This window comes from Lolium perenne, chromosome 2 (assembly GCF_019359855.2).
Source record: "Lolium perenne isolate Kyuss_39 chromosome 2, Kyuss_2.0, whole genome shotgun sequence".
NCBI lineage: Eukaryota > Viridiplantae > Streptophyta > Magnoliopsida > Poales > Poaceae > Lolium > Lolium perenne.
In genome coordinates this window covers 1271826-1287115 of record NC_067245.2, presented here as the reverse complement: position 1 = coordinate 1287115, position 15290 = coordinate 1271826, and the positions used below count along the sequence as shown (strand labels likewise).

The following is a 15290-nucleotide window of genomic DNA, read 5'->3' as shown; positions in this document are numbered from 1 at the left end:
CAGGACGTAGCGATCCTCCACCGCGGGGACGTGAACCTGGGTACGTCGTGTACCGCCTCGCTCCCGGAACTTCCGTCGTTGCCTTTCTCTAAAACCCAAGCCCCTCATGGTGGGCATTGCCGAGGAACCGCCTCGTCAGCAGCAGTGGCTCATCGCCAGCAGCGACGACCCCGAGGACTGCCCAGGTCTGCGGGCGGCGTTCTTGGCGTCCATGAACGACAAGGACGCCTGGAGGGGCGACTTCGACACGGCGATCGCCATGTCCATCCGCGACTCCGGCAAGCCGCTGGTGGACCTCTTCGACGACGGCGAGGCAGGACCAAGCGGCTTGGTGAAGGACGAGCCCGTCGACGAGCCCGTCGACGAGCTTGTCGACGAGCCCGTCGACGAGCTTGCCGACGAACGCGTCAAGCAGGAGGTCGTCACCGACGACATGTACAACTTCCAACAGTACTACGACACCTCCAGCCGCAGCAAGTGGTTCTAGATTAGGTTTAGTTTAAATTTAGTCAAATTTCGTTCGAATCTATTTAAGTTTAGACGAATCTTAATCGAATCTCGTTAAGTTTAAAATTTCCGAAATTTTGTTTGGGGATGCGACTGGGGAGCGACGTCCCCAAACGCGGCATGAACGAAACACGTCCCCCAAACGCTCAATCCGATGCGTTTTGGGGACGCTTTGGGGACCCGGCTGGAGATGCTCTTAACCGACAACACAAAAATAATCCATGACACTCGGCTCGTATGCATTGTGGACTATAGAACTAAGGAAAATGCTTCCGATCCGGCGACCGATCGCTGGCCAGCGATCGGTCGTCGGTCGCTCGCTCCCCGCGCGACCCATATAGGCCTGGTTTTTCGGCCCAAAACTAGAGTGTTACATTTCTTTTTTAAAAAATGTGCAGTGTTGTTTCCAGATTTGTAACAATTAGATAAAATTTGTTGTAAACTCACACGAACATAATTTGTAAGATTTTTCTAAGTGATATGTTACGAAAATATGTGTTTCTTGATATGTTGTAAACGGATGACTTTTTTGTTATAATTATTTGTGATTTTTGGTGGAATCGTTTTAGTCATGGACATTTTTTTTCGTAGAGATGTTGTATACGTTTGTTAGTTTTGTAACTATTGCGTATAAAATTTATAAAGAAAACATGTAAAAGATGTTGTAATGTTTATCTAGACGTTTGCCATAATGTTTTTTGTTGTAATCGCCTATAATTTTTGGTAAAATACTTGGTGATTTTTATTGTAATTAAATATATAGAAAATGTGTTATTGTTTAACCAATTTTTCATAGTCACGAACACATGTTTTTTGTTGTTATAGCTTTTGATTTTTTATTGTAATTGTTGTCAATTTTTGTTGTAAACCAACATGTAGAAAAATAGTTGTTAATTATCCATTTTTTATAACATTTACATTTTGAATTTTTGTTGTGAATATTTTATTGTAATAGTATATTTTTTTTGTACATAGAGAGACTGATTTTGTTGTAATACTCTGTAGCCTCAGGTATGTCCTTTGCTGTAAATATCTCGAAGGTTCGGGACAAAAATGATACATACTTTCGGTCATGTGGAGAAGACTAGGACCGCATGTTGATTCATCAAAATAGGAAGGGACGAAATGTAAAAGTTCTGCTGTGTCTGATTCTAAATATCGGATCGCGATCAAATGGTCCGGAGAACGACCGATTTGTGCCAGGAAATCCGGCGCCCGACGCGTAGCGCTTGCCTAGAACTAACCATAAGTATCTAATGGAATCTTTGTTTCATTTCAAAAAGGAAAAAGAAAAGAATCCTACGGAATGTGTTCCGGCTTTTACATTGGAGAAAAGGAAAAAAAAGGTCGCATCTTTTTTCCTGATATCACCAGGCAACCGGCGAGTCCGCCATGGAATCTGGCGAGCCTCCCCCGTGGCCCTGCCCGTGGAACTGGGACGCCGCGGCCGAAGCAGAGCTCCAGGCCATCGATCGAGGCCGCGTACGCTGCCGAGTCCGCCAAGCGCCGCCGCCTCCCCCAACTGGTCCAACTCCGCCGGCCCAGTTCGGCCCCGACAATATGACTGACTGTCCCGGTTGTCGGTCCTGTCACCTCCCAGTTGTCGAGGTGCGACTCCTCTCTTCTTCCCATCCCTATCCTCTTTCTTGCCAAATTAAACAACAATTGTTCTACCCAGATTGTAAATTGCTTGCGTTGATACGTTTTTTTTTGTGAGTATTGCTTCTATTGTACTCAGGGCACAGTTCGTTATCGGCAGTACTAGGATAGGATCCATATGGATGGGCTGCTTGGTTCATTTGTGTAGTCTATCAGCTGCTAGATGTAGTTTATCTGTATTAATCTTCTTGTGGAATTGACATCATAATCCTGCCCCCCCTTTGATTTTGCGCCACAGGGAATGTGAAGGCCAGGCACCAACAGATAGCATTCAGCGGCAAGATAGTTTACTGCGGGACACGTTCTGAAGTGGAGGAGATAGCTACGGCGGAAATTGTATGCAAAATGGATAGAATGAAGGCCTCTGGCACAGTCTCCCTTGGTTTCGATCTCGAATGGAGACCCTTTCCAAGAAGAGGTTGCTGTTCCACATAACCTATTATTTAACCACATTCTCAATCCCTTTCGACTGAAAAAATGCTGCAAATAATGCTGTTGGATGAATGTTTTTATAAGTGTGGGCTTTGCAGGTGAACCACCATGTAAGCTAGGTCGCTCTAATGCAATTATGCATGGGAACTCACTGTTACCTCATGCATATCTTTCAACTCCGGAGTACCTCCAATACTGAAGTCTCTCTTGGGGTAAAGTTCATCCGTTAAAGTGAGTAATTATATCTTCCTCATAGAAGGATTTTTGCTCATTTCCCCTTATGATTGGTACCCCCTTTTCCACAAAAGGATTGTTTTCTTTCTGGGGTCATGCAAGGTACTATTTTCTTGTCTATGCAGGCTGGAGTATGTATAGACGACAATGATGCAAGGAAAATGTTCAATGATTATGATGTCTCTGTACAACCACTGATAGGTTTGTCGATTATTGCAAATGTCAAGTTAGCTGGGCCTCATAGAAGATGGAGCCTTGCCGCATTAACTGAAATGATCACATGTAAAGAGGTAATTTCTATTGCCCATAAGTCTGCTTTCTTTGCCCATAAGTCTTCAGGCCGATACTCATGTTTGTGCTTTATGTATCACACCAATGTATGGTTGGCTAAATGACGCTAGTCAAATACTATTTAGTAGATGAAACACATATATGCCTATGAAATAGAAGCTTTTTTCACAATAAATGATTGAACTGAAATTCTTTTGGTTGCTGATCCATGTTTGTGTGGTTGAGGCAATTTCTGGTTGGTTAATAACATTTTAGAAGACTGAACTCTGGAGTGTCTATGAAATGCACTAGAAATGTTTAGCCGATTTTTCGTTTGTTGCTGATGCATGCTTTGCTTCTTTGGCCTACAGTCTTCTGCTTGTTTAGTGTTTTCAACGCTAACAGATTAGTATGTTGCAATTCTCTTTTTCGCCTGCAACCTCCTGTCTATAGTTGCCGAACCCCAGCAACATCAGAATGGGAAACTGGGAGTCTCAGCTCCTCTCAAAACAGCAACTTCAGTATGCTGCTACTGATGCCTACATCTCGTGGTACTTGTATGAGGTATGAATATACTGTTCAATTTGTTTTCTTATGAGCTGACATTCCTTTCTCTGAGATCTTGACAGCCATTACTGCTCTTGATTAGGTACTGCAGAGTCTTCCAGACTATGATGCTGATGCTGAAAAGGAGATTGTTTAGGGAACAAGCAACAGCTACACAGTGATGAGTGGTGACTCGCTATTCTTGTGTAATTTCACTTCTTAACCAGGTCAGCAATGTCGGCCCCTTTACTCTACTCTGCCAAACCTGATGCTAGCTGTGGCTTATTTTTTACCTCATAATGTCTTGTGCATTCCTACTTAGGTGTTAGGATTGAGCACACAAGATTCTTATCTGGTGAATGTCAGATCATAGATTTTACACTAGCTTCCACTGAACAATGAATGATTCAAGACTACTTTATTTTTCCAACCCGCGTTTTGATTTATTATCTGTATACATCTGAAAACTTTCCTTAAGAAAATCAGAACTTGCACTTTTTCTCTGATTCATAGGAAACTTGCTACATCACTTGTTCCAACTAGGTTTCGTTAAGTCCAGGATTAGTTATGCATTCGTGACAAGCTACATTAAATTGCCAATACTAAAAGTTGCTGTCGTATCTTATGAATCCGTTAGTTTTGTGTATCCCGGCATCCTTCTATTTGCAGTCATCCGATCTTTTTTTTTAACAAATTCTATTATGCAGAGCAAGCCCGCCTCATTAAATGCAGTCATCCGATCTAAATTCTTCGTGTCAGCTCAATCTTAGGTCATTTTGCACTTAACCGCCCGCATCCATCCGATTATTTTGCAAATTAGGCTTTGGACATCGGAAACGTCACAACATGAGTCACGTCCAATCACTCGTCCCAACAGTGACAGGGATTCCGTTCGACGGCCACGGTCCGATCCACTGTACCCTGTGTAACAACTCTCACAACGCTAGTTGATTCAGAAAATACGTCACCTCTTACGAGTTACAATATCATGGCTGTGAAGTCCAAGTCCAGGAAGAACACATTCACACATGTAAAGCAACTACCAGTCGGTCGTTTCAAATTTTGCACCATACCTCCATCTCATAGTTCATTGCCTTTCGGTTGTATCTTGTATGGATTCATGTACTCTGCAATATGACTACACATAGTGACACGGCAACTTAGTGTCTTACTACCTTTCTAACTCGGGAAGCTTGTTCATATTATCTTATCAAAGCCACCATGGAAAAATTACCATTGATTAGAGTTCTTCAAAAGCTTCATGCAGTTTCCACAAGGATGTGAGTATGCCTATAGCAGAAAACCAGATTAGCAAGTCAATAAAATGTCTTCCAAGCCCAGTGCATACCAGCAACGTTCAATATGGCTTTGCACTTCAGGAATTGATGATGGCCTTCCTCAAACTAAGGAGCACCATATTCTCTCTCTCTCCCCCCCCCCCCCCCCCCAACCCCCACCCCCCAAATTAAGTAGGTGACATTGCACAAGAAATAGCGAAAACTCTAAAGTGATAAAAAGTATATATATTTTATTATAAAAATGTCAACCAAACTACCTGACCTGGAGGGCTGGGTGAGCTCTCAAACTTTATCAAAATCAGAATCTCATAGGAAATTAATTCTAAAGTGGTGTCCAATCCTTCTGAGCCCCGGTGCACCAGCCCCTCCCTCATTTGAAGTGAACTCGTGGATCATGGAGGCCGCAGTAGTTGCCAATGTCTGCGTCGACTGATCGGACTCCTCATCGGAAGAGGAGTCAACGACCTCCGCGCGGAACTTCTCCAGCATCTGTCACATGTCTATCTGCGTGGGTACGAACTGTGGATCAATGGCCGCGCACAATAGCGCAAAAAACAGGAGAAGAAATCTACCGGTGCAATTGACCGAACAGGTTGTGGCCGGCGCGGAAGGGTGGCGCAACCGGCAACGTTTGGCCTCAAAACAGCCGACAGGTCCGCGCTAGAGCCAACCCCGAGTACGATCCTGCTCTCCCGTGCGGCGACAACCGAGCCGGACGGTGAGTACTACGGCGCTGCGGCGGGACTGCAGCGGGTGGGGTTGGGGTGGTGGCGTCGCACTAGGGCAGCAAAGAAGGGAAAAAAGAAGCAAATCGAAGCGGTCGATTTTGCAGTCCCTAACTTGCGGGACCGGGTAGGAAAAGGAGGACGCTCGGCGCGACCGCGGAGACGCAAACCTGGCGCATATTTGGGCAAGGTTTGTGTCACCGTGGATGGCCCAGTCACTTTGCGTCGCCCCGCTGGAGGAGGGCCCAGACGCATTTTCGGTCACGGCGGACGCAAACGGTCGCTCAGTGTCCGTTTGCGTCGCCCCGTTGGAGATGCCCTTACCTATTGTTTACAGGCGAGATCAGTAGTTAATCCAGTGTATCTATTATAGGTTTATTAGCATTTAGCAAGAGTGTATCTTGGCCAGCCCCAGCTTTACTTCTCCCCTGCTGCTGCAAATGCTTATCAAGTGCAAGAAGTTGCCAACTAACAGGCTACATACTGCATACATTCAATTTTGAAAATGATTATCAAGTGCAAGAAGCAACCAACTAGCATACACATCAAGATATGCATTTTATATATCCGGCAAACTATATTCCTAGAAACTAAAGTGGAAACTTAATTATAATCACATCCTGTTTTATCCACTTTTTTTTTTTGTTTCATTGTACTCTTTTTTTTTGACAAACACATGGATGTTTTACTTACATTCAAACATGCATGAACAAGATTTTAAAAATACGTGAACATTTCTTATAATAGTATGAATGAACATTGCTTTGCTTCTATGAGACGTGAATAATTTTTTTAAATATAATATAATGTGCTTACACAGTTACACCACATGAAAACTTTTTCTCTCCCCAAAATCATTTCCCTTTTCTGTGAAGCATCTAGGAAGACTCCGCCATTTTGAAATTCTTTTCCATATGGATTCAAATAGAGATGCATGGCACCTCCTAAACGGATGCTGCTACTGACAGACTACATGGGTCGGCGATGCCGGCCAGGCATGCATCTTTCCTCCTATAATATTGTATCCGTGAACAAGCATTAGCAGATAATGAACAAACATAACCAAATAATAAGTAAGGATATGATCCCTTCTACTTGTGATCTCATTCTCCCGAATCTGTGTGCTGAGATACTCACAGCATTAAAAAGATATATAAGAAAAAAAAGAATAATCAGCTGGGTTTTAAGATTCCTACTACTCTGCCGACTAGGCCACTTGGCAAATCCAGTGGTGGCAATACTATATGGGCAGCAGAATCTATTCCTCCATCGCGTCCGCCCACGTGGTTCTTAGGCATGGGCCTGTCATGCATCCCTCCGTTGGTGTTTTGCCAGGTTAGTGACAGAATTCTTGCTTGCTCTCTCTGCCACATGGATTTGTGCCGGTCAAAGGAAGACCAACACTACGTCTGTAACCTGGATCAGGACTGGTCCTGAAAACGTTGTTGAGGGCTGTCTACAGGAGGCTTCTCCTGTAGCGTAATAAATTTTCTTAATTTGCAAAAAAAAGGAAGACCAACATGGGGTTGTAGATCTCGTGCAGTGGCCGAAATCAGCATCATCATTCTCTCTAGCTTGGAAGAGAAAAATCAAGACATTATACTGTTGGAGATGCCCTTAGAAGCATAGTTATAACTTCAAAGAACATTTTTTTCTTCTTTTGAGATCCGAAGAACATGATATTGAATAAACAGAATTTCAGCATTACCATACTAGCATCCAGTAAACCGGCAAAGTCAACAAAAATAATCCAAAGTTGAAACAAATTCGAAAAGTAAACTCTAGCCGAAACTATTTCACGGAATTAATCCTTTTGAGTAGCGCATGACTGAACAGTGCTATGCACAACTGTATTGCGCAGAGGGAACGGTGCTATGCTCAACTGTATCGCGAAGACGCGAGTCGCGCCACAAATTCTGCCAGCGTGGCGACGCAGGGCTAGGCAGTGACCCGCCTTGGGTTATGTAGCGCTGATACCCCAGGCGCTATACTGCTTAGCGTAGCGCTGCTCAGAGAAGCGCTACCTAATGGCCTGGTCCTTAGCTGCGAAATTGCCAAGTCAATGTGTAGCACCCATGTCATCAGCGCTACACATTGACTTCGTGTTTTCGCGGCTAAGGACCGGGCTAGTTTGCTCTCTAGAACAATACAATTTGAACTATTAATTAGCATAACGCACGCCTATGCCTCTAACGCTATTCTGTCTTGTGTTCTGCCGCATGTGTTGGCAATATGCTCCTGAAACATAGTGGCTGAAACCGACCACTGCAGGAAAAGGAGCATCTTTATCCATACAACCTTCTGCTAGTTTGAGACACCATACATCCATATGCAAGTTCTAGATACCATACATAGTTCCGTACAATCATCTCCTAGAAGTTCAAAGTGACACTAACTTCTACAAGTTCAAGACCAAATCATCATCCTCATTACAAATTCTAAATGACCACAACTACTTCTTTCCGCGCGTACTAGGGCCGCACTCCCTCCTTTGGAGGAATCTTCCTGTGCACCTCCGGGTCCGGTTCATCCTCCTCCTCCTCCTCCTCCTCATCGTTCCTCATCCTCCTCAAACCTGACCTCCTCGGCGGCTTGTCGACAAAATCAATGAGTACCTTCTTTGCTCGAGTCACATACTCGTCCGGTGTGTAGCGCCTAATGCTCCTCCTAGGCGTCAACATACGGAATGGACCTTTTTTTGTGTAAACCTGTAATGTCATGTGGTCCTCGACCTTACAAAAAAAAAACAAGAAATCCATGGTGACTTCGATTCAAAAGTGCAAAACTATGGTTTTAAATGTAAATTTGGTTCCGTACCTCATTGTCTTCCACATTGGCCGAGGTAGTGTCCTCTAGGTGAGGTGCCGAACCGGACCGAGAGTCGATGGCGTTGCAATCCCTGGGTCACGAAAACCAAGAAGGTTACCTAACAGGCGCATCCGACAGCCAGGGCGCTATCACATGAACAAAGAGATAAGAGGCTGATAACATAATAGGCGGCTTTACTTGTATGTGCATCGTACCTTAATGAACTCCCGCGGTGGTGACTCACCCTTTTCACCCCTTGGATATGTCTCGTAAGCATCCTCACACTCTTCGGCATGCTTCTTGATCTCTGAACGATGAAATGAAAATAAGATCGACAATTTAGCCAACAAACTTGGTGACACAACATAGTACAAGAAACAAAGTTGGCAGCACATTACCACAAAGTTGAGGATGGGAGCAATCTCAGGTTTGGGACCCTTGTCGGACAACGGAGAAGGCTAGTGTATGTGTTCTCGGCGACGTTGTCGAAGCATATGGGCACTTCCAAAATCTCACCATCGTAAGCAGGCGGGCATATCTCGACAGGGATGTTTGAAATGAACCATCGAACATAGTTGTTGAAATAAATTGGCAGTGTAGCTGCAATCTTGCACCAAACTTAGTTCCCTCCACACAATGCTTGAACTTGGTGACATAGTTCCTATGATAGTGAGGCCAATTCTTGATCTTTCTCTGCTTGTTCCTGTCAAGCTTGGATGTTTGGCGCAAGTTAGGACAAATTAGCAAAGGAGAACAAGACACTCAACAGACACAATTCATTGACTTTTACCTTTGAAGCGCACGGTCCGTGTCCTCCCACTCAGGTGGGTGAGTCTGAAACAAGCCAAACTGGGCCATCGCGGGGTCCGACAAATGATATTCAACCGCCCAATTGCATATCAATGGGCACCGCATAAGCCAAAGATATTCTTGCTACAAACACTTCAGGTTCAGTTCGTCGAAGGATGTAGCAAAATAGTCCCACCCACCATATGGCTGCCACTCCACCTTCAACATAGCACACCAACATCGGTGTGGAGTTTCCAAATAGAGCATGGAAGTGAGTGATGTAATGGCATTGTTTACCTTCTCAGAGTAAGCGTGTCCAACTCGTTGGTGTACTGCTTGTACATGAGATTGACATCGTTTGTCATCTCCGATACCACGTCCCAGCTATAAGCCCAAGTGGGGTACCGCAGCGGCTTCCTGTGATCGTTCCAATGCTGGGAAGGGTACACCCTCAGGTGCCCAATTGGTAAGTGTTCTCAGCTCCACACCGAAAGTAGGAGCAAAGGACCACCAATCCTGCTATCATTTGCAACCCTACTACAAGCATCGTCCAACTGCACATGAAGCAAAAAGAAGTTAAGTTCGACATATTTGGAGCAGTAATGTAGAAACAAAGTAATACTATCAATTGATCACCTTCCAGTACAAATAGGCTAGCGCCGCGGAACCCCAACTCCATTTGTGCTCCAGAATGGTCAACGCCTTGAGCTACATCCACTGAGCGGTCCTGCTACCGCCGTCAGGAAACAGAGTCCTAGAGATGACATACCACACATATACTCGAGTATATGTTTTGAATGTGTCCTCATTCGCCTCAATAGGGCATTGCGCGAAGTTTTCCTCAATCCACGTGTAAGTTGCGCCTCTTGGAACTCTGTCTTTAGACTTGTCTTCAGGCTCTTCAGGAGCCATACCAATAAGAGCCTCCATCTGTTGTCGCCACCCGCTTGAATACATGCCACCAATAGGAAGTCCAAGTATCATGGAAACATCATGGAGGCCTCAACCGGTTGACAAGTGCGGTGATTGCAGCGACATTGAGGTTTGGCGTCAACCGGCTCACAAGCGTGATGAACGGGAGGAGACCAAGACTTACGATGTTCAAAATATTATGAACAAATGAACAACTTGAATGTTTCCAACACTCATACAACTTCATATGGAGCATTGTTTCATACACTTGGAGAACCTTGTAATTGCTCACCGACAGTGTAGTTGCTAACTTATGACAGACAACTTAGTATCATACACATGGTTCTCCACTTAGATAAACAAAAAAAGAATAATTTTGATATCTAAGCTTTGAGTATATCAGACATGTTTGATGTTTCCATGTTGTAGACTGATAAACAACCACGGATCCAGCTGCAGCTTCGGCCACCGTGATCACGCGCAGGGTTTCGTGCCTCGCGATCGCCGTCGCTGCAACGATGACGATGCTCAGGAGCTCGATGCCCAACATAGTCTCCGAGCCTGCACGATCAGGGATACCAGGCCTGCATGATCAAGCCTTAAATTAGATATAATGCTGTTTCTCTGAACCTTCACCGGTCCAATTAAATGACAGTTCCTCCGCTCGAATTGCTCAACTTGTTTGATAAAAAAATATGGCATCAGCGCAACTTTCTCAACTTGTTTTACTAGAGGAATAGTTTCAGGAGTTATTCGCTCTGCACAACCATGCCATGCTTGTTTCAGCCAATTGCACTAAGTCAAAATTGAAATGCAACAGTTAACTGAAGGAGTACTGAAATGCCAATTTTGTTCAGAGCAGTGATTATCTGCTAAAGTTAATTTATATAGAATATTATCTGCTAAAGCTTATTTTATTTGCTAACTGTAGGATGTGTTAACTTAACATTTATTTTCAATCTGGACATACTGACAATTGGTTTCTTAATCAAATAAACACAATTTAGGCCTTTAGCGTATGCATACTCATCAATGAAAATCAGCCACAGTACAGATGGACATGAAATTACCACAGGTTGCACTAGTAGCCATCTGTGCGATAATAGACCACCTGTAGTGATGACAAACATTTTAAAGTGAAATGGCTAACCTTAATTCATGCATGCTATTGATTTTGCTTGTAAACCAACCATATTTTCCACTATGGCTCTTTGCTAACTCTTCATATTCAGGTAACTTAGTTTGTACTGCAGTTTTTACACGAATAAGTTGCCAAATTTCAAAAGAAATTGCTAATTTAAACTTGCCTGTTTGCAGATAATAACACATCAAGAAGGCCGTCGCTGCCTGAGCTCATCGCTTCTCAGCTGCTCCTCACCGGTGCGCCTCACAGCTGCTCCTCGCCGGTCAACCTCGCGGCCACTCCTCGCTGGTCTGCAATCATAATAAACACTCATTGCTCAGGAGTACTCAACTAGAGTAGATAAACAAAGAGTGAGATGATGGACACCCCAAGCTGCTTCATTGAACAATAAAAATCATGCATTGTCCAAAAGCTGAGTAAAATGGTCACTGGGCAAATATTGAATTATCCAAAAGTCGAGTAAAATGGTCAATTGTTCAATTGTTCTTTAACATAATGTGTGCGCACGCACATTAGTCACAGAGATCACTCAAAATGTGAGAACCCATGACAAAACTCATTACTTATGATTGTTTTAATCATGAACCGTCTCCAGAGCTGGTTTTTTTTTTGTCCACGGTGGCATGTTGACTCGCTCCAAAAGATAACGAGTGATATTTAAAAAAAAATTAGGTGAAAGGTTTGGGCCTAGTGGCTGTGAGAGAGAAGAGAGACAAAAGAGAGAGGGGCTAAGTACAATATAAACCATGGCAGTTTTTTTTTCGCAAAAATTTCACCGATCTATTAATAATCATCAACAATAGTACAAAGAGGTCAAAAGTAATCAAAATTACAAATAGCTCATTGGACCACCTAGTGACGACTACAAACACTAGCGCGAGTGGAAGGTGCCGGAGACAGGCAAAGTTCGTCGTAGTACAACTTGTTATAGTAGACAAGTGGGAAGTCGTCGTGCTAAGACCCTAAAGGACTAGCACGCGAAAGAATCAACCATCGCCAATAATGAGAACCATAGATCTAAAGAGACTTACCTGAAACCACATAACGAACACAAAAACCGACCGGATCCTATGAGATCCACGGGACACAGGACTCCACACGCCCTCCGCCGGCGCTAGATGCATTCAGAGCGAGGATAGGGCGGGAAGGACCTAATTATGACTTCATGATGTAGCCACCACCTCATCATCCCGAAGAAGGCACTGAAAACAACTAAACGAAGAACTGGAACCTTCCCACTGGCGAGAGGCCGTGGTCTGCCACGCCTCCAAGGCCCCAAGGCCACGGAGCGGACCGGCATCGTCGCCAGTGGGAGGGACGAAACCCTAGATGGGTTTTAGATGGGCCTCAACAATCGCTAGTAGATGTTAGCCCACCATGGCAGAGTTTTTTATGCAAAAGACATCTCACTAGCTATCCTGGGCCAGTCAACATGCCACATGGATAAAACCCGCCCGGCCGCCCCGGAGCCAGTTCGTGATGAAAACGCTCATAGATGTTGAGTTTCGTGATTGGTTTTCACATTTTGAGAGATCATGTGACCAGCTTCACTGACCACCTGTGTGTTTTCCTCTTTTTAGAGCATCTCCAGTCGCGTCCCCAAACCGTCCCCCAAAGGGCGCCTGATCGAGCGTTTGGGGGACGTGTTTTGTTCGTGCCGCGTTTGGGGGACGTCGCTCCCCAGCCGCGTCCCCCAAACGCCGGCCCCAATCAGAAATTCAAATAGATGCATTCAAAAGAGATCGTTCCCGCCGATTCGTCGCGATCAGAGTAGCGGCGATCGATCAAAGTACTGGGATCAAAAGAAGGGGTTGGTCGACGGCGTCGTGTCCTGAGTCGACGCAGGCCCGTCGAGCACGACGACCTCGTCGCGATCTGCCTGTTCCTGTGCATGGTGCGTCTGCTCCGTCGCCGACGCGGAGGCCGACGCAGGTGTAGCAAGATGAAGACGCGTCGCCCGCTCTTGCCGCGCCGCCGCCGCCGCCGATGCCGATGCCGCTGCCGTGGCCGCCACGTCCGCCGCCGCCATTTTGGCTTCGATCTCGTCGAGGATCCGCCTTTGAAGAAGTTGTGCGCCGCTCGCGTCTCGGGGAGACATTCCCTCTCTGTCGACGTTCTCGGCAGGGACATGTCGTCCCTGCGTTTCTTGAGCTCCGCCTTCTCCTCTTGCCTCTTGAGCAGCTCGGCCCACCTTTGGTCGGCCTTCTTGTCGCGGGAGATAAAGGTCGAGGAGACGTCGGCGAGGCATTTCGTGATCGACGCTGCGTCTTCTCAGCACGACGCAGCGTCGGCCAAGGCGGCCTTGGCAGCCTTGTTGCCGATGGGACGCCCTGTCGAAGTTGCCGGCGGCGCGTCCGGATCAATGGCGTCCTTCCCCTTGGACGACGACGAGCGCGTCGGCCGCCATTTCTCATTCACTTTGAGCTTGCCATAGCAATGCATCGCCGCGAACGGCTTGTGACCTTCCGAGTTCTTGGCGTACATTTCCATGGCCCGATCAAACTAACCAAAGGAAGCAGTCATTTCATCGAACACAATGTGGGCGCTACGGATTATGGAAGAAACTTGATCGTACCGGTTGGGCGACATCGGCGCGCCGTCGCCTCTGGTCTCTAAGTCCCGATGGTACCCATGGAAGGAGTTCACCGACGCCCGGATGATGGCCCATCGCGTCGACATTGCCTTTTGGCTCCTCTTCATTGTCACTTTACGGTAGTCGTCGTTGATGAGCTTGCGCTCATCGAACTCGGTCTTGATCCTCGCCCAATACTTCCCGCCTTTTTGGTTGGCGCCGATGATGGAGTCATGGCTCACCGTCGCCCACGACTCGCACGAGCAAAGATCTTCCGTAGGCGTCCACTTCGGGCCTCGTGTGCCCGACGCCTTCTTCTTCTTCTTCTTCTTCGTCCTCACGCCGTCCGCGTCTACCTCCACGAGATCATCGTCACCGGCACCCTCGTCGTCCTCTTCGTCGCCACCCTCTTCATCCTCATCGTCGTCCTCCTCGTCGTCCTCCACCCCCTCCTCTTCCTCGTCGTCCTCCTTAACCCCGTCGTCCTCCTCAGCACCGGCGCCGTCGTATTCGAGCGGACCCCTGCGGCCGGTGAAAGGGTCGCCGTCCGGACCGGGGCCTGGCTCGCGCTGCTCGTACGCCGGGGAGTAGAGGTTGTTGGGGTTGAAGCCGCCGTGCGGCAGCGCATCCTGGTAGTGCGGCGACAAGTTAGGCGTCACGCACCCGGGAGTGGCGGAGGGGCCGTCGTTGTAGAAGGCGGCTTGCGACGGAGAGATCACTCCGGGAACGTACACCGGCATGGACGTACTCCATGGGCTCGCGTTGGTGGCGGCGATACACCCGGCCATTACGTGCTGGTGCTGGCGCGCCGCCTGAGCCTTCTTCTCCAGCTCCACCGCCCTCCGTCCTTTCCGCTCCGCCGTCGATAGCTTCCGGCGCAGGCAATCTTGCTGCCATTCATCGTCGGTCATTCCTTCAGGCTTCTTCTTCGCAGCCGGCGCCTTCCGCGGCTTCGCGAACGGCGCTTTCGCCCCTATCGTCGCATTGCCCGGCGGCTTCTTGGCCGCTTTCTTCGCCATCTTTTTGGGGGCTGTCGGCGGCGCCATGGAATGGGGAGAGGGTAGCGGCGGCGGGTGGACGGCGGGAGGGAGAAAGAAATCGGCGGGATAGGAGAAATGAATCGGCGGCGGGATGTGTTTTGGGAGGCCTGTGCGCGGCGGTATAGGCGCGATTTGGCGGGAGCGGCGGGATTTGGCGGGAGTGTGAGACGAATTTTCCCTGTGCCGCTGACGCGTCGGCCCCGCGCCTCCTCGCCTCTCATTTCGTTGTGTCCGGCGTCCCCGGAGCGTCCCCTGTGGGACGGGGACGGGCTCGGGGCGCCGGACACCGTATGGGGCCGCGCCGGACAAAAATGGGCTTTGGGGGACGCGGCTGGAACGCTTTTTTTGTCCGGC

The 15290-nt window shown here is 47.2% G+C and overlaps 1 pseudogene; it reads left to right on the top strand.

The window, feature by feature from the left end:
* The first annotated feature begins 1725 nt into the window (after positions 1–1725).
* On the top strand, positions 1726–11935 carry LOC127330896 (3'-5' exonuclease-like; annotated as a pseudogene).
* The last annotated feature ends 3355 nt before the right edge of the window (positions 11936–15290 follow it).